Here is an 18,944-nt window from a genome sequence, read left to right on the forward strand (position 1 = left end):
ACTGGGTGAAACATGAGTAAGGGAAATCATCGCAGCAACACAACAGCTGGGCTCCATGACATCACTTGCAGGAATCAAAGGAAATGAGCTTATAAGTTATGCAGAAAAAAAAAACAACAAACAACTTTTTTTTTGTCTGCTTATACAGTTACAGTTTGCTTTCTGAATGACAAAACAAAAAGGAAAGCTTTGAAAAATTTGGTCCTGATATTTTGCTCTTTTAGGTAAATTGTTTGGTGTTTTGCATTTATTGAAGCTGACAAGGAAATAAAACGCTTGAAATCCTTTCTGTTTGCTGTGCATGAAGACAAATTATTGCAGAAGCAACAGTACCACATGCTTCCAACAAAAATACAGTAGTGTACAACCTAAACAGTTATGTAAAAAAGAGGGATGCAGTGGTTAACATTTATATTATTGTTGCTGTCATTTGTTTGCATGTTTTGACCTTATTGGATAGCTTATCAGTAGCTATTTTTCCACAGACATCATGTTTATTGTCAAGGGATATCAAATAAATGACAAATAGCTGCTTTTAGAGTTCAAAGAGCAAAAAAATAACCCAAGCCAGGATATTTACTGCAAAGGCTTCTGCCTCATGTTTAGCTCACTCGCTTATGTCTTACCCCAAGATGTGCTTGAATCTTGAAGCCACAGCCCAGAAGACAAATCAGAACCAAGGAAGCATTGCAGACAGACAGACTGACTTCCAGTTCCTTTGTGCTCAGTAGCATGGGTACGTTAGGAGCTTGTTTCAAGGTAATGCACTTAATTATTCAACAAAAAAAATAATTTACTAAATAAGGCCATTCCTTTCCTTGCTCCAGTTACTGCTGGAGGGGTAAACAAACATTTTTGATGGATTCCTTTTTTCATGAAAACAGAAAAGAAGACCTATGAAGTCAGAGAGCTGGGATGGGATTCATCCAGCTGGAGCCATCACCTGGGCTCCCCCTTCATCACGAAAAACAGAACAGCATCTCCTGAAGCAGCCTGCTGTAACCAAAGTGCATCTCAGAAAGGTGATGTGATGACCTTCAGGTGGGGTGAGTTCCCTCCGGGTTATACATAGTCTAGACAACTGCAGCAGACTTTCTTTGGCAAAACTACAAGAAATTACTACGACCTTTAGTGGCCCTGTAACACAGCAGACCTGCACCCGCAGTGGGCTTTGCTCCTAGCCGTATCCCTGATTTCCCTCCAGATGGATGCTCTGTCCCCACATTGTTTTCCAGCAGCCCAGCCCCGTGTCCCTGGTTCTGTCTCCCAGGTTTGGTTCCTGCCTCACACCATGCCACCCTTATTCCAGTTTACGAGGCTGTAGCCTCAAACACGTTATCATAAAAAAAGTGTCCACTGTAAAGATTTCCTCATAAAAAACCCCAACTCTGTTCACAAATAAATTAAGAATGTGCTTAAACCCCAGTGAAAGCACTGGAACATAAGCATGTGCTGAAAGCCTTTCCTGAATGGGGGCCTATTGCCTCCCTCTTCCTAAAAACTATTTCGGTTGAGCTTATGTTTCTTGTTGGCAAGGACTTAAAAACAAGAAGAAGGAAAAAACCTTTCCCATAAAAGTTGAACTTAACAGACCACTCTAGCATCCTTAATTGCCATCTTTTTGAGTATTGATGCAAATATTTACTAATGGGCCTTTTTAAGGCAAAGATTGTATTTCATATCAAAAATACATAGCAAAATGAGTTAGCATAGTTGTACACCGTAATGCTTTGCAAAGTTAATCAGCCTAGATAGTTGGAATGTGGGAGAATGTTTTGTTTCCAAATTGAGAATGATTACAATATTCCGGGGGTTGTTGTCTTGCCAACTTCCTTTTAGTCAACTTTTTTTTATATATGGAATGAAGGCCATGAAACATCTTAAAACTGCAAGCAACCTCTTCACTCAAAAAAAACCAAGGCAGGTTTTTTTGGGGTTGTTTTTTTTTAAGTGGGTGAAGGAATCCACTGATGTAATAAATGTATCCATGTATTCCAAGTATAACTTGGAGCCAGTCTAGTTATAAACTCCTTAAGATCAAGGTTCATCATAAAACCGGGCCCTACCTTTATTTTCGTAATACTAGCGGTTGCCACTAGAATTCCTGAATCCCTTCTTCACGCCATCTGGAATGCATACACGAGCAAGTTTATGATGAAAAATATACTGTGCACTAGAGCTGGGCTTTTTTAGGGTAAAAGCAACTACAAAGGCAGTAATGTGCAGGGATTGTACATTTATTTTATTACAAGAACCAATGTGTTCCTTTCCTTTTGGTCTAACCAAGCTGAGGACGGATCATAGCAGCAAGCTTTGCAAATGAATACTGTGTTATATGTTCAGATCCGTTCTGTGCTAGCTGGAAATGAAAAGGACAGACCTGCTATCTTTATCTACTTAATCCTGTCCCTGTTTAATTCATTATGTAGAATTTCAGTCTGGGTCAGTTGTTACGGCCAAGATTGGTCTATGGCAGGTTTTGTGCCATGTATCACCCTGACACCTCAGCATTCATAACTTCCATTGCAGTTATATCGGGACAACAGGTAGCAAAATCCGCTTTCGTGGCTTCTCTAGTGTCACTGCAGGTGGAAAGTGCTAGCTCTGGTCACTGTAAAAGTTTGCTTGCAATTGCCACAAGCCAACTCCTAGTCATAATGTATTTCCATACTATGTATTGCTTTATTCTGCATGGATTTTTTTTCAGGGTTTTTTCAGTTTATTGGTATTTTTAGCAAGAATAGTGTGAGAGACCTTCTTCCTTTAACTTTTTCAGATTTTCAGTCCACGTGTACTAACTTTTGCTAAGGCCCAAGTCAGCAAAATAGAAACCTAAATTTCAGATTAGGGCTCTGATTCAGGGAAGTCCTTAATCATGCCCTCAACTGAAAAACCATGTGTCATATTTAGCAAAGTCAGTGTCCAGACATCGTGTGTTGTTCTGCACCTTGAATGAATTGAAGCCAATGTGATTTAAGCACAAGTTTTAAATCAGGTATGTGCTTAAGTCCTTTCCAGAACAGTGATAAGAGTTAAGTATGGGCTGAAGTCCTGACTTAGGACTGTTAAGGGCCACTTTTCCCTCCTTCAGCTGAGGAAGGAGATCATCTAGCCACAAACAAGCTTTTCCAGTGGAGGCATCTGCTTTATCATTTCCTAGTCTGGCACACAAGTATCAGCTTTCTGATTTAATGAAATAGCAGAGGGACAACCTCAGTCTGCAGGGCCAAATCCCGTGAAGAAAAGCTTTTTGTAATGATACAAGGATGCTACGAGCTTTGCAAATACAAACACTCAATAGATACGGGCTCTAGACATTCAGCTGTCTGCGCACCCTTCCTTCCCTCCCCAGCAGAGCTGATCTCTCCCTTTTGAGGCTTGTTCAAAGTGCTCACAACACCGTGGAGCAGCAACAGGGAGGTGCAATGAGTGATGCCATTTGCAAACGTGTGCGTGCACACAGGGAATCTACTCGTCCCTTCGCTTTTCTCCCATTACTGGCTGGCACAGATTTCCTTTCTGACTTTCTTATTTGGGTTCTTTACCATGCAGCTGCCATAAACATTTCATAAATGTGAATCATGTGACAAAATAAATTCTAAAAATGCCTCTCATGCCATCAGGCCAGGCGGCCCCCTGACATCGCCCAAAAGGGCTGGCACGTTGGCAGCTGTGAAGCTCCCCGCAGCTCTCCCATCTCCACCAGTCACTGGCTCCCACTGAAACCAGCCCAGCTCCTGGCCGCTCCGCACAGGAAATCTTTCCCAACAGCAGTCCTATTCTCAACAGTAACTGCCAAAGCTGAGCCAAGGCCACGCACAAAAAGCCTAGTTTACCAGATGAATTCCCACAAAACACAAGTGACGCTATTCAGGATCTCATAAGCGGTAGGTCAGGGAATAAGGTGTTAGGACTCCTAAAGTTTAGCAGGAGGGAGCTGCTGGTCCCCTGGCCGTAGGCTGCCTGCAGTACTGCAGGGCTAATTGCTGCGCATTCCTCAGCCGTGATGTCACTGGATCGTGATGCTAACTCTTTCCCTCCTATGGATGGAGGGAACTTGTGGTGTATCTCCGAGACACCCAAAAATACACGTGCTGACCCTTTTTTAAAAAAATATATATATTTTACCATATACCTAGCAGAGCCAAACTAAATGAAGCTGAGGTCTCTGTCCAGCATTTGGAAGCCAGTTAAAATAGGAAATCAGTGTTTCTCTAAATACACAGAGTATATTACCTTAGTCATAAAATTGGGGACTTTCAAATCTAATTTGTTCAGCACTAGCGCTGTTGAAGGCTGGGAAGTGTTCCAGAGGAAATCACCTCCACGCAAACAGAGATTAGCAGCTCCCCATTGCAGACATATGGAAATGATTGCCTATAATCTCCGGTAATTGTGGCTGTATTACATTCAAATCCTGTTTTCAATTTTCTTGAACTTCTAGACTGATTGTGTTATTAAATCATGCTGGCTGATGTGTTTAATAAGGACCTATTAAATGTTTATAAAATTAGGGAAATAAATATGGGCTTTTAGTCAGATTGTGTGATGGATCTGGTAACCTATTGTTAAAAGTACTGCTGGTAAAAATGTGTCTAAAAAAATAGACTTAAAGGCTCCCTTTAAAATAAGAAACCCAATATTCGATACAACCTATTTCCAAAATGATATTCACAGATGTTTAGAGAGAAAAGAGGAGCCCGATTAGGAAGATCTCACCGAGCTGTGGGAAGAAGCGCTTCCTCCGCAGGTGACAGGTCCCCATTTCAGACAGTGCCGGGAGGGCACAATGCCAGCCCGTGGGCAGCCGCGGTGGCCCAGGGTGGCTGCCTGGGCACCTGCGTGGCTCCAGCACCGGCGTCTCAGCTGCTGGGGCAGCATGTGGCTGGCTGGCCGGCTATGGGCAAGTGCCTCCCATTGCCCTGCTCACCCTTCTCTACCCGCAGACAGTCACTTTAAATAATTAAAGAGCTCCAAGGGACCACAATAGAAAATTTGGCAAGGCAGCAAATATTTTTTTTTAAATCCAAAGGTGTGCATCTGACACGGAAGAGGGGTCTAAAGGGTCCCTCCGTGCCTCCTCCTCCCTCCCACCACCCTTCTGCTAGTGCCCCCTTTCCCACACAGTGCTACCCACCACCAGACGCAAAGCCTTTCTCTCACAATTAGTAACCCTGACAGCTCCTTGCACACCCGATGTTGCTTTTTGGAGGTAACCTTCAGTTTTTAATAGCCGGCTCTGTGCTTTCTTCATTCTCAACTCCCTTTTACAACAGCTCTCACCTGGTTGTGAACGTGCATGCATCTAACTTGTTTTAACCACAGTACACATGCTAAAGTAATTTTGTCCCCTGTCTTAAGGGCAAACATGAACCTGTTTTCTTCAGCAAATTAATCTTTTATTTTACTCTTTTTTGAGGAAGGGGGGTGAAGAGTAAGGGGGATTATAAATTAATTAATTGTTGAGTTTTTCAGCATAAAACGCACCGCATCATTATCTTTGCATAAACACACCATCTTTTAAAAAATATAACTAGCCCATAACATTGTAGTTACAGAATATTATCAAGTAATGAGGAACTTGCATGGTTCACATTAGAGACTTTGAAAGGTTTGAAGAGAATTGGATATAAGGTTAATATTTGGCAGAGCCTTGTAAATAGCCTGATTGTTATTTTATATTGGCTGAAGTATAAAAATCTGTGTTCCGTGCCAGCAAAAGCCGAGTGGTGTGGCCAGGTAGTTACATGGCTCTGTTGTTAGCCTGTTTCATGTAGGAATGTTCTTGCTCTCAGTAGGTTATTTTTTGTGTGTCTGCTTATACTCAGCTAAAATAGAGCAAGGACCCAGCACGGCAATTATTTTTACTAAATTTTGTTGGTCTGCCCTCAGGGGACCTTCTCCCAGTTTAATTGTTGGAGGGATTGTTGCCTTCTGGGATTTTATTTCAAAATGTTCTTGTTAGAATTTGCTTTCTTAACAGAGTAAGGGTTTTTACTTTTAAAAATTTAATCCTTTTTTTAATGCACATAAAAAATGCATAAAACGGTGTATCTGAAAATTAATAGAGGTGTTTCTCGATGCATAGATTTCTAAATAATTTGACTAAAGATATGCTTAGAATTGGTTATATTAAAGGGGCATAAATCTCCTGCCCCCCTCCCCCACGCAGGAGCTATGGAAGTGAATTCAGGCAACCCAACTGCATTTTAAGTTAAGACAAACATGGGAGAGATCATTTGTCTCTAGCTGTACATGAAATAGCTTATAATAGTTGCAGCTGAGTACATGAAGTATATGTTAGAACCCCTTTGATATAAATCCCAGCATCGTCCTACAAAGATATTGCATTTATGCATCTGACAGGATTCACCCATAAATAATAATAGGAGAAAAATCCAAATTTATAAGCTGCTATTTCTGGATTTATTTTTAATGTGACTGAATATTCGTCCCACTTCTACAGCAGGCACTACATTAAGCAGAGCGGGGGCAATCTGGTTGAAATCAACAGAAAGAAAACAAATACAGCAATGTCCCCTTGCTCAGTCACAACCGGTCAGAGACGTGGGACAAGCTCCATGTGAGGACAAATATCACCCTGCCACATAATTCAAAGCAACTGGGGAGTCACCTAACTTATTTTGCTATTTTTAGATTAATCTCAGTATTTGTTTGTTTGGGGGAAGCTCTGCCCTTTCCCAAACATACGGTTCTTCCCCCATTGTCTTAAATTATATTTATAGCCTATGAAACCTTTGTAGGCTAAATCTCAGATCGTGTGATTTGGCATTCTCCGCTGCAACCAGCAGAGCGGTGCTGGGGTCTCGCTCGCAGCCTCTCTGTGACAGTCTACCTGCTTATTTCTTTTAGAGAAAAGCGTAGATGAGGTCAGACTTTATTCCCCTGCTTCCTCCTTCTCTGCTATTTTTTGCAGTTAACCCAGCATCTGTAATTAATTTGATAGTCACTGCCTCCTTCATCTTCTCCCCCTCTCTCTTCTGCACCCTTGGGGAGGTTGGAAGGAAAGCAAGCTAAACACAGGCATGCAGGTAGCCGAGTTCAACCTATATGTCAAAGCACTTTTTTCCACCCAAAATAAAAACAGCGTGTAGACTGAAACTCTGAAAGGTAAATAAGACCCTTGAGCCTCTAAAAGTAAACTTATCAATTAGAGCATTTGAAAAGCCTGGATGTCCGCTGTCAGACCTAATGTTAACAGTTCAGTCCACGTACGGGGCTCATTCATTAATTAATTGTGAAGCAGAAAATCCTCCACCTCAGGTCACAAAGCACAAACATCTGCCCGATGCTCCACACTTTGCAAGCCCTCACAGCATTCCCAAGTTGTAAGCTTGCAGCGAGTTTGGGAGGCCTCAGACCAGAGTCCACATCACAGAGCCGCCACACATAACGCAACATAATTTTTCCCAATTAGTTGTCTCTCTTCAGGAAAAGCCTGAGGCGGATGCAGCAGACACATCCCTAGAGAGAGCGGTCCGTCTAGGTAGGCTCAAGATCACTGGCGGATCAGTGAGAGAGAGAGAGAGAGTGTGTGTGTATAAAAAGCAGGAACAGGGAGAGCTCACAATACAGCCAGTCTTCGATATTCCCAGCTCATACACCAGGAAAAACCATCAGAAAATCACATTATTATGCAGGACAAACAAAACTGAAATAGCAGCCGTTTAAAAATTTCTTCTTATTTGACACCAAATGTATAAGAAAACCAACCAGAGGAGGTAAAGTTAAAAAGAAAAAAAAGAAACCCACAACCAAACCACCACCACCCCCCCCCCAAAAAAAAAACCCAAAAAACCCACAACTACCCCCCAAAATAGAAGAAGACTCATTTCAGCATTTTCACAAACTCTTCATTGTTGTCAGTGTCAGAGCATCCTCTAAGGTTAGGTTTGGGCTTTGAGCTTTTTCTATACAGAGCACTGGCAGCCAGGCTGTCTGAGAAGGGCCAGAGGCTGGCGGCAGCTCGCAGTGGCGCAGCACCCTCGGCACGGGCACTCTCACCCCATCACACACCCCTGCACCCAAGGCAAACTGCTCCCCATCCTGCCCCAGGTCTCGTGTCTGTCAAAAAAAGGATGGCACTGGTCCACGCGGGTGGGCCACCCCGCAGCGTCGTTAGCTCCCAGCAGTGAACATCCCCACGGTTCTTTGGACATAAAAACACACTCGACCATCATTCAACCAGAATCACTTTCTGTTCTTCACAGACCACTTCTATTACTGCCCCCAGATTTCTCAGCTGACGTAACCGCAAAGGAGACTCATCGCACAAAGACCAGCAAAGTCAACGACAACATTTCCACTCAATTTGACCAACTGGATCATGCTGGGACTGGAAACGTCTTCTCCTGGCTCAGTGCGGCAGTGCTACCCCCTGCCCACCCTTACATCAGGCTCATATTAGACAAATTAGAGGAGCGAGGAGGAGAGAACATGTGAAACAAGGTAATTCACGAAGATCACAGCCATCAGATACTGGCCTAGCTCCTCTGCTATGGGGGCTTCACTGGTTTCAGGGAGGTTACCTTTGTGTGGAGGAAGAAGACTGCAGGATGGAGAGAACTGGCGCACCACATGGTGATGGACTTGGATGGTACATGATGAAGCTGCCATTTGCCCAGGTCCTGGGGGACCACAAGGCATCCTCAAACAGGGTGTTCCTGGGAATAAAAAGCCTGGTGCCTATTGTTAAGTAAAAGCCTGGCAGTTCATGCAGAAAGGAACAACTAAACAGAAAGAAGAACAAAGCACTGCCCTGGCAGGAGAAGTTGTAAAAGCAGGGTTGTTTTCAGGCTGCTGGTGCATGCACAGAGAGAAAAATCCAGTTTTCAAGTAAATGTACTGGGTAGAAGCAAGGCTGAGGACGAGATGGGGTGTGCGCACGAGTGTGGGAAGCAGTGGTATTTGGCATGGATGTCTTCAAAAATTGCTCAGGCTGTTCGGGGACGGTATGCAGCACTTTATTGCTTTGGCTCAGCTGTTCTATTGCACAAGTGACAGCTAAAGGCTCTGAAAAAGAGGGGAAGAATGGAAAAGTGAAAGGTGGGGAAGTTTCAAGTTTTATGTCAGAGCAATGTCAGGCTGGATAAGAGAGAGGGATGATGTAATAGGTGGGGGAGAGAGGGAGAAAGGAGGTTAATGGGGAACTGTAAAATTTCAAATGCAGTATTTTATTACAGTATTGAAACTGATGCTTACAGTTTAACAATAGGACTGGCATGGAATAGCTTAGTGGTGTGAGCCAGCAGGGCCAGGAGGATTTATGACTATTTTTTTGCTTTTTTAATATTGCAGAAGGAAAGCCTCAGTCTTGTTTGGGTTGACAAGCCTCAAGCCTGGTAAACTGGAGTATGGTTGGAAATGCTAGCCAGTGAAAATCTGCCTGGGCTTACTGCTGCAGGGGGAAGGAGCCAGGGCTGTCGGGTATTTTCTGGAATCTGCTGTTTCCTTCAGATGCAAAAGAGGAAAAGCGGCAGAGAAAGCTGGAGCAGAGCTACCTCTGGTCAGCCATCAACTCCTCGGGAAGAGACTCCCACTGGAGGTGCCTCTTTGAGAGCGGGGAGTCTTCTCCAGGATGCCCCTAGCCCATCTTCAAATGACAGAGATGCTGCCAAAAAAGCCTTGTGAGCCCAGACAGGGTGGAGCTGGGCTCTTTATGAATCTGGTTTGTGGCCCAGAGCATTGTACAATAAGAAGCAGCTTGTGTGGTCGTGGGAGGCTTTTCCCACTGTTAGACACAGGGATTGAAATTATTTCCTGTGCTCATGGTCAGCGCTGGATCTATAATCGTGTCAGTGCCATCTATGCCCACAGACTTCAGGGATGCCCGATGCCAAGGTGTCTGCAGGTAGGACTGTACGGCAGGAGGAAAAGCCACACAGGGAGACTGGCAGGGAACTGCAGAGGGCTTGATAAAGCCCACCCACAGATGAGTGAAGCAGGGCAGGGTATTGGGAACACGGGCTTGAAAACAGGCTCAGAGTATTTCTGCTTGTACACATTATTGCACGAGGTTATACAGATCGGGAAGGCAATCTTGCGCTGAACATTTTCATTGCTTCTGTGTTATAAGTAAAGCCACCAGCCATCATCTCACTGGCACAGAGCAGCAACTATTCGCATTTCAGTCTCTCCTGCAGGCCCAGCCAGCAGCAAGTCAATAACACCCTGTGCCCCCCGAAAGACACACACAAGAAAGTCCTGACAGCCCCATTCTGCTGCATGCAAGGCAAGGGGGAGAACTGCAAATAGAAGATCCTTAAGCCTAAGTAAGCAAAGAGATTAATTCAATAAAGCACTTGAGACCCAGAGTTAAGATGCCCAGAAAAATTAAAAATTATACTCTACTAGATTTGAGAAACATTCACCAAAAAAAACATTACTCTTTATCTCCTATTGCATATCATATCAACATATACATTTCTTTTTCAGTGGGGAGACTGTTTGCCAACATCCTTGTGACCCGGGTTAATCCTAAGGAGACAAAGCAGGAGCCTCCTCTCTCCTTCCCCTGCTCTTGCAGAGGAGATGCAATCCTGAGGTTAAATTCCAGCTGGCTTCCCTGTCCCCAGCACAACCAGCTCGTCAGAGGAACTCATCAGCTCCTGAATGCAACAAGCCAACAGGGAATCCCTTTAGCTGCCTCTGCTGCATTCGGCTTTGATCTGTTTATAACGTAAAAAAATAGACAAATAACTGAAAACATAAGTCCCATGCCATCGTGACCATTGTTTCTGAAAGGAGCAAGAGAGCTTTTGGCAGAGCAGGGTAGAAGACAAATGCCCCAAGCTCATGCACTTAAGTGAAGAGAAGGTGAAAACAGCCAGAGGAGAAGTGTGGGACCTGGACCACCTTACCAAGGTGGCACAGGGACATCTGTGCACCATGGATACAGAGAGGCAGGCACAGTTTGTAGGGACTGGCAGGGAATATCACTATGAAGGGTTGTGCCCACTTGCAACGAATCTGAACATTAATACAGCACTTCCCAGGTGCTCACTGGAAATGTAAATTCTTTAAGTTCTACAATTTTATCTTTGCGCAACCAGCTGTTACCTTTCTAATGCCTACGTGCATGCACAGGAAGAGAAAGTGGCTCCATCATTCCCTTTCCCTCAGAGGAGATGCCAGAGCCTTTTACCAGTGAGGGGGTGAAAGGCTGTAGCTCATGCTTTGAACCAAAGACCCGGTTCCTTCCCCCTTCATGCAAGGGCCGCATCCTGCCCTGAGGAAAGCGGCTCCTTTGGACTGCTTTGATACAAGAGCAGTGCCACGTGGAGGGATATGCATGAAACACCAACCTCTCCTTTGGTTCTGGGAACACAAGCCCCATGTCCCCTGGCACCTGAGCATCTCACACCTGAGGCTGAGTTCTGGGGCTCCAGGTGAAGTGACTGTTTAGCAGCAGCCCCAAAACCCCAGGACCCCTCCTGTGCCGTGGGCAGTGCTGTCCCCTCCCTGCTGCTGCAGCAGCGAGAGGTGACGTTCTGCAGAGTAGCTTGCCATTCTCCAGTTTCCCTTAGTGACCAAGCTACATATGTTCAGAAAACTGAATTTATGTCGGCGGCTCGTTGTTCCCAGCCAGAAGATTCAGTCTGATTTGTATATAGCTCTGCATAAATTCCTCGTTAACCTTTACAACCATCTGGAGCGAGAGTTGCTCCTCATATCACAGCGGACCGCAGCAATGGCAACAAGCGTAACTGAAACTGCCGGGCTTTACGAGGCTGTGCCAGGCACCTCGCCTAGAGCTGGAGGAGGAGGGTGAAGGGAAGAGCCACCTCCTCGGGGTCCCCAGCCAGTGCCCACTGCTGCGGTCACCCCACCCAGCCCGGGGGGCAGCACAGCCCTGAGCAGATCCCATGGCAGCGCCTGCCCCAGAGGCAAGGGGCTGTTATTGTTCGTCTCCTTCCGTAGCACAAACCCTCTACCTTCTGTTACTCTGTTTAAGAACAGGCAGCTGCTTAATGCGAGGCTGCCGAGCCTCCAACGGCAGCCACGCGCTTAATGCTTCAATTTCCACATTTTATTTTATATGTAATTTAAAGCCCATGGTGCCTTAATTGTAAAATAGGCCTTATTAAAATAATAGCTCGAGAAGCAGTGGGGTACCCTGTGCGGCGGAATGAAGCTTTCTACCTTAACTGCTGTTTACAAGGATTTAAAAGGGAGATACAACCAAAATAGAGCTGTAGAGATGCTTCCAATGTAAGCGATGGACCAAAGACCACTGGATAATTAAGGCTCTTTCCTTTTCCCTCCCCTCACCCCACCATGCTACCGCCTGCTCTCTTTAGATACCCAGAGTGCACCCTTCGCTGCATTTATGATTGATGATGTAGTACGGATACTTCGGTACTGGTAAGCAGCATGGGGTTTTGATTAATGATGTCGGTGGCACTCCCATAAGACCAACAGCAAATAATATTGTTATCAGAAAACAGCTAACATGACTAGGAAAACAGTAGGGTCCCTATGAGTTTGGCGAAATCTTTCTTGTCTGAAATCATCCTTGTGCTGTCCAAATTCTACTTTCAGGAGACAACCCCTGGGAGATGGAGGGCATGATCACAAAACTCTGGACTGCCTATAAACTCCCTACATCTTGGCCCTTACAAGGCACAGCCCTAGTTTAAGTTAGGGCTCCCTCAGGGCTGCTTTGATTTATGTCCTGCCTCAGGTCTCCCAGGTAATGAGAGAGCGGGCTGTGACCCACCACTTTGTGGCACCTGGCCTTCCTGGAGGGTGGAGGTTGAGAGCAGGCTGGCACAGCATCCTCAGGCAGGACATTGGCTCTGCCCTGGGTACCCTCAACCAGCCTGGCCCACACAGCACCCTGTGCTGCTGGAGGAGCAGAGGGGCCACAGGGTAACTTGCGACATCACGCTCACCAGCACATAAACTGCCCGATAGTTTCATTTTGTCCTCAGCTTCGCGTGCTCCAGACACACTGAGCCTTGGGAAGGTTGGGTTTTTTTTTTCCCCTCTGCTGTCTGTATTGTACCCGCATCCTCTCAAGTCTGCAAGGCTTGGCAGGGTTTCGTTGCCCGCTCAAAGGGCATGTGCATTCTTCCCGTCAGACTTCAGTTGGACGTTTCTACTCTCCTAGACTGAAGGATGAAACAGGAGGCGCAGTGCCCCAGGGTTTGCATGCTGTGGCTTCTGAAGCCTGTCTTGCTGCCAGCACGAGCACTCAGTGCTCACGCTGTAGAGCTGGGTGACTGCACTTCTCCTGTGTTCACAGCAGCCCTACTGACAGTTCTCCTGGTGATGAAAAGCCCTTAAAAGCAAACCAAAACCAAACAAAAACAGCTGCAGCTCTATGGACATACCTCAGCAACATCAGCAGATTGATCCTACGGAGGATGTGTTGCATCCTGGGATTGAAGGGCTTCTTAGCTCCTGGATTTTGGGGCATCTTCACCACTATGGACCTCCCTATGCTACCAGGGAAATGCAGATCCATACGCCAGCAGGATCAGGCTGCTTGTGATCCATACCATAAGCCCATTCGCACGCTGTCTCCACTGGAGCCACAGTGAGCAGAGAGCCCGCTTGTCCCCTGTCCTGCCCAGTGACACTACCTGCAGCACCCTGACACCTATAGCAAGGGACACTTCTTACACCGGACCTGCTGGTGGGCAACATCTCAAAGAGCACAAACTGTGCTGGGCTGGTGCCTCTGCCCCAAACACACACCACCACCAGCACGGTCCAGGACCCTGTGCTTTCAAAGCCCTGGAGAAGATGGCAGGGGCTCCTGTACAGCTTGGGCTGCTTATGGGGAGCTGTACACCCCAGAAAAAAAAAGGAGCAGGGCCAGACCACTCCCTGCCAAGAAAAGCCACATCTGGGGCACCACGCACTGCCAGAAGCTGTATCCACGCACAGGCAGCTCAATGCCAGCCGCTTGCTATGTGGCACACAGGGGTGTGTGCTGAAGGTCTCAGTGCATATATAGGGATGGCAGTGACAGAGGCACAGCACATGTAGCAGCATGGCACCCACACGGCAGGCTGTGATTTTGGGTGCAGGGAACGCACATGGCTCCGCAGCCCCCCCACCCCCCTCCACCTGCAGGCTGCCCTCAAAACCTGTTCCCCAAGGGCCACTTCCAACTTTCCAAACCCATCAGCAGATTCACACAGCTGCTATTTAAAAATAAAATAAAAATAATACCAACAAAAAAAAACCCACAGGAGAAATCGTTCCTTTTTTTCATCCTCTAACAGCAACATTTCCCCTCCCAGCATTCACACTGGCCAGGGGCCCACGGCTGGATTATTTAGTCTGACTCCTGAAGCAGGGACAGATTTACAATTCAAATTCTCATGAAACAGCAGGGCTAGAAACTTCATCAAACTTTATATTATTGAAAAAAAGAGATTCCCAGAAAGGATCCAGGCTGACTGCCCTCAAAGCTGTGATATCTTTGCTGTATAAAGAAGCTACTTTATGCTGTCTTTCAGGTGTGTTTAAAATGCATTAGCGTTTTTCTTTGTCATTTGTACTCTGACAGAAAGCTAAGACCCCACAACTTTTAAGGAGGGATTTCAAAAACAGTCAATTGTAAAAATATATTTTTTAAAAAATTATTTAAAATACTTCCTAAAATTGAAACGTTTCTGAAGGATGTGTTTCCATCTCACGTAAAATGTATATGCAGGACATGCTCAAAAAGAGGGGCAAAGCCTCAACCTTTGCTGAGGGTTGCAAATCAGACGTGCTGGGGTCTGTAATGAAGGCTACTAAAGAGGTACTCCAGACCCCGCACCGTTTCCAGCCAGCAGTCACCTACAGCAAGGAGGAGTTGAAGGGCCTGAAGGCACAGATCTGTGATAGAGGGGGCATTTATCACAGATAAATCACTTTCCCCTCTGCCAATGCACTCCAGCGGCTGGTATAAAACCGCGCTCCCCCCTTGAACACTGGCAGCTGGCCCCAGTGACCAAGTGATCAGGGTCAACGGACAAGGAGTTTAACATCAGAAGTCAACAAATGCATATGTACATATTGTTTACTGTATGCTCATTTATATACTTATATATCAATATATAACACATTTCCAGGCAATGGTCTTAGTAAAATTTTGAGAAAATTAGCTTTTTCTTAGAATATAACATCATTTATAGTAAGTGAAACATTTTCCAAATATATTTGACCTTATTAAAAAAAATCCTATTTTAGAAAATGCTTCAGATTTTTTTATTAATATTTTTATCATGCTTATATCCCAATTCACTAATGAACCCTGAATTTCATTAGGGTATTCTTAAAGGGGAAAATATGGGAAAAATATAACTGAAACAGCAAATGAGTCCATTCTGAACTCTGCAAATTGATAGCAGATTCTCATTTTTAACATCTTCCATAAAATGTCTGTTTTGGAGTAAGAGAGAAGAAGAATGACTTTTCTTTGACCTGCTCTGGCCAAGTTTTACTCTAAAACAATATAGCATCACTATAATGTACCTGAGATCCAAAATAAATGTGTCTGTCTTGCAATATCTGTGCAGGAATTATCAGTAATACTATATGTTCCAGTTTCAGATGTTTCTAATCAATCTTTTAGTATCTTACATGTCTGCCTATTAAGCTAGAGATGATCACTTGGACTCTGAACTCCTTCTCTCTTTGTAAAATCATCTTGAGTAATATTAAATCATGTTGTTGGAGCCCTGGAATTTCTGGGTTTCATCAACATTTGCCCTCATTTTTCACATGGCAAAGTTAAGGAAATATCTGGTAACATTTTAATTCCACATTATTCAATGTGGCTTGTATAGGTGTGGTGCAATCGAGTCCTACACAGGAAAGGCTGATTTGAAGTCCTGGCAGAGCGATTAACCGATTCCCAAAAGATATGGATATAAATTTCTCCTAGGCACATCTGCCCTGTCTGCTTTTAATTTTGAAACACCAGCTTTAATTTAGAAACCGTACTGTAAGCTCTCCCTTTTGTGGACAAGAATGACATAATTTGCTGAGCAAAGACCCAGAGCCAAGCTTTTTTGTCTTAAGTAATCAATGAGTAGTAACCAACAGACAAATGTTCCTTCGCTGATTCTCCTCTGCCTTCGCAGGTTATTGCGCTGTGCGGATCACGTCCTAACGGAGAGGCTGGGCTGCGCAGCCCCCACCCCACCCCCGCAGCCACCGAGATCACCTCCTCTCACATTCTTGATCAGCTTCCCTGTGGCAACAGCAGCAGCGGATCACATGGAAAAGTAATATTAGGAAAGTATTTAATGTATTTATAGCTGTCTTTTAATGACATTTACCAGCTGGAAAGGAGGAGGCCTGCCAGCACCGAGTGATCAATCAGCTTTGAGGAACTCCAGCAAGTGCTCTCAAGACCACCAGCAAGCCTTCCTCCAGCCCTGGCTCCATCTTCTCCCCTTCAGCTGCAGATCTTTGGGGCAAATCAGGCTGACAGAGTGTTTGCCTGGCCCTTATCACAGCGGGACCTTGAATTTAGCCCCGGGCTGAGGCTGCTACAGCATACAAATAAATAGTGCTAATTCTTAGATCACGGTTTAGAAATTTCTGTTCTGCGCTAGCCCGGCAATCTGTGAGCATGGGATTCATTATGAACAGCCCATATAATAAATTCAGTGTGCCAATCTGTTTTTCCAGAGGACAAGAAGAGAGACTACTGAAGCCTGAGCTTGGCCACTGTTTGCAGCAGACCACCAGATTTCTCCTTACAACCCAACGCCATCAGACAGCTCTGGCTGTTGCGGGAGGAGTTACCTGCACTTGGAAAATTGCAAAGATCAACCCATATGGAAAAGATCATGATTGAAAGGTCCAAGTAAAGCAATTTTCTGCTTCCCAAAAGATGTGGATATAAATAGAACAGTGCCTGAAAATGAGCAGGCAGAAATGAAATACAAATGCAGAGAGCAAGTCTTCTAAAGCAAATAAAGATTTTACTGTATTTGTCCTCAAACAGGGTGTGCCAGACCCATCAGGCAATGCAAATTTGCCCAAGAAGGCAAACAGCACCCTGGCTTGTGTCAGAAACTGTGGCCAGCAGGGCCAGGGCAGTGACCATCCCCCTGTGCTCTGCACTGGTGAGGCTGCACCTCGAACACTGTGTTGGGGTTTGGGCTCTTTGTTTCAAAAGGGACATAGAGGTGCTGGAGCATGTCCAGAGAAGGGCAGTGGAGCTGGGGAAGGGTCTGGAGAACAAATCTTATCAGCAGAGGCTGAGGGAACTGGGGTTCTTCAGTCTGGAGAGGAAAAGTCAGGGGGGACCTTATTGCTCTCTACAGCTGTCTGAGAGGAGGCTGTAGGCATGTGGGGATTGGTCTCTTCTCCTAAGTAACAAGCAACAGAACAAGAGGGAATAGTCTCAAGTTATGCCAGGGGAGGTTTAGATTGGATATTAGGAAAAATTTCTTCCCTGAAAGGGTGGTGAAGCATTGAAACAGGCTGTCCAGGGAGGTGGTGGAACCACCATTCCTGGAGGTGCTTAAAGAACAGGTAGATGCGGTGCTTAGGGACCTGGTTTAGTGATGGACTTGGCAGTCCAGGGTTAACAGTTGGACTTGATGATCTTAAATGTCTTTCCAACCTAAATGATTCTATGATTCTTTCTCTACCCTGCTGCCCCAGCTCCCATGACACGTATGAGAGGCTGGACACCATCACTTTGCGCAGTAATGTTGAGCCATTATTGTGCCTAAGTTCAGGCTGACCTAAAGTCGTAACTAAGAAGTGCATGTTCCCGTGACCCCATTATCCCCAGGAAGCCCTGCCCCACCACTGCAATCCTGAGCATCCATGTACACTCCTGAAGAGAGTCCCTCAGGACACACTCCGAAGTTGCTCTCTGAGCATCATGCCAACCTTTTGTTTTAACATCAAGGGGTCTTCAGCCATCTTATCTGTTACTCTAATTGCTCTGACAAGCTGTGGAAATACACGTCATTTAATGAGTAAACCTATAAAATAATCATTTGCTGTCTGTGCACTTGATGCTCAGAATCTGCTGAAATTTCATGTAGGAAAAAGCTCCACTGGGCTTGAAGGAATGATTTTTTCATTTCTCCCTTTTTCTCTGAAAAGGAATTTTACAGCTACTGTAGGAGTTCATATCTCTCAAGACTTCAAGTGACCATCGCTATTTTCTATCCCCCTCCCCACCTGTACAAATTGTATCTAAAACATTTTGCATCTTGTTTGTAATTGTTATATTTGAAGTTTTTAGTTTAATTTCTTTCTTTTGATAGCTGAAATTCACGTATGGAATAAAGGGTTACAAATGCTCACCATTTACAAGACATGTAATGACAGCGAGGAGGCAGGAGATTGCTTCATCAGCTCTCTGCACTAATATTATTTAAGTAATAGAGCTTAAAAACCCCATCCTCTTATAACTGCATAACCTTGAATGGACACAACAGGAGGCCTACAGAAATCTGTAATGCTGAAAGCTGTTGGATGAAACACCTGAGAAAGAAGTCCCCTGCAAAAGAAATCCCAGCAAAATACCTGTAGACACTAGAAGTGGTTGAAAGTTGCTAAAAAAAAAAAAAAAAAAAAAAACCACAAAACTTTTAGTGGTTTTGAAAAAATATTTCTCAAACACAAAAGGTTTGTTTCCTCCTTTAAAAAAAAAATATATATGCATTTCATCTAATTGAAAAGCTAAAAACCCGGGTGGGGAAAGTCCTTTGGGTTATGTTCAGCCAGTTTTATTTCAACTTCTGTGGTTTGGTCTTACATTAAAATTAAATATTTGGCTAATCTGTGAAACAGAAAAACAAAAAAATCCCCCAAAACCTGACCAGAAAAATTAATCCAATCAAACTCCACTTCTATTCCTATTCTGGAAGTAGATGCATATAGCCCTTAGGAAAGGTGCCGTACTGTGATTTTCTTCCAAGAAAGTGGCAGCACAGGACAGCTGTTGT

At 44.7% G+C, this 18,944-nt stretch overlaps 1 long non-coding RNA gene across 2 annotated transcripts; it reads left to right on the forward strand.

Annotated features, from left to right (window-relative positions):
* Nucleotides 1–595: 595 nt before the first annotated feature.
* On the forward strand, nt 596–18,479 carry LOC114015311 (uncharacterized). 2 transcript variants are annotated; one of them, XR_003559159.2, is made up of 3 exons: nt 596–759; nt 885–1,046; nt 16,107–18,479. It is a non-coding gene; the product is annotated as an uncharacterized LOC114015311 (long non-coding RNA). The 2 variants fall into 2 exon arrangements; XR_003559160.2 differs by lacking the exon at nt 16,107–18,479 and adding an exon at nt 10,456–12,037.
* The last annotated feature ends 465 nt before the right edge of the window (nt 18,480–18,944 follow it).

Source organism: Falco cherrug, chromosome 8 (genome assembly GCF_023634085.1).
Source record: "Falco cherrug isolate bFalChe1 chromosome 8, bFalChe1.pri, whole genome shotgun sequence".
Taxonomy (NCBI): domain Eukaryota; kingdom Metazoa; phylum Chordata; class Aves; order Falconiformes; family Falconidae; genus Falco; species Falco cherrug.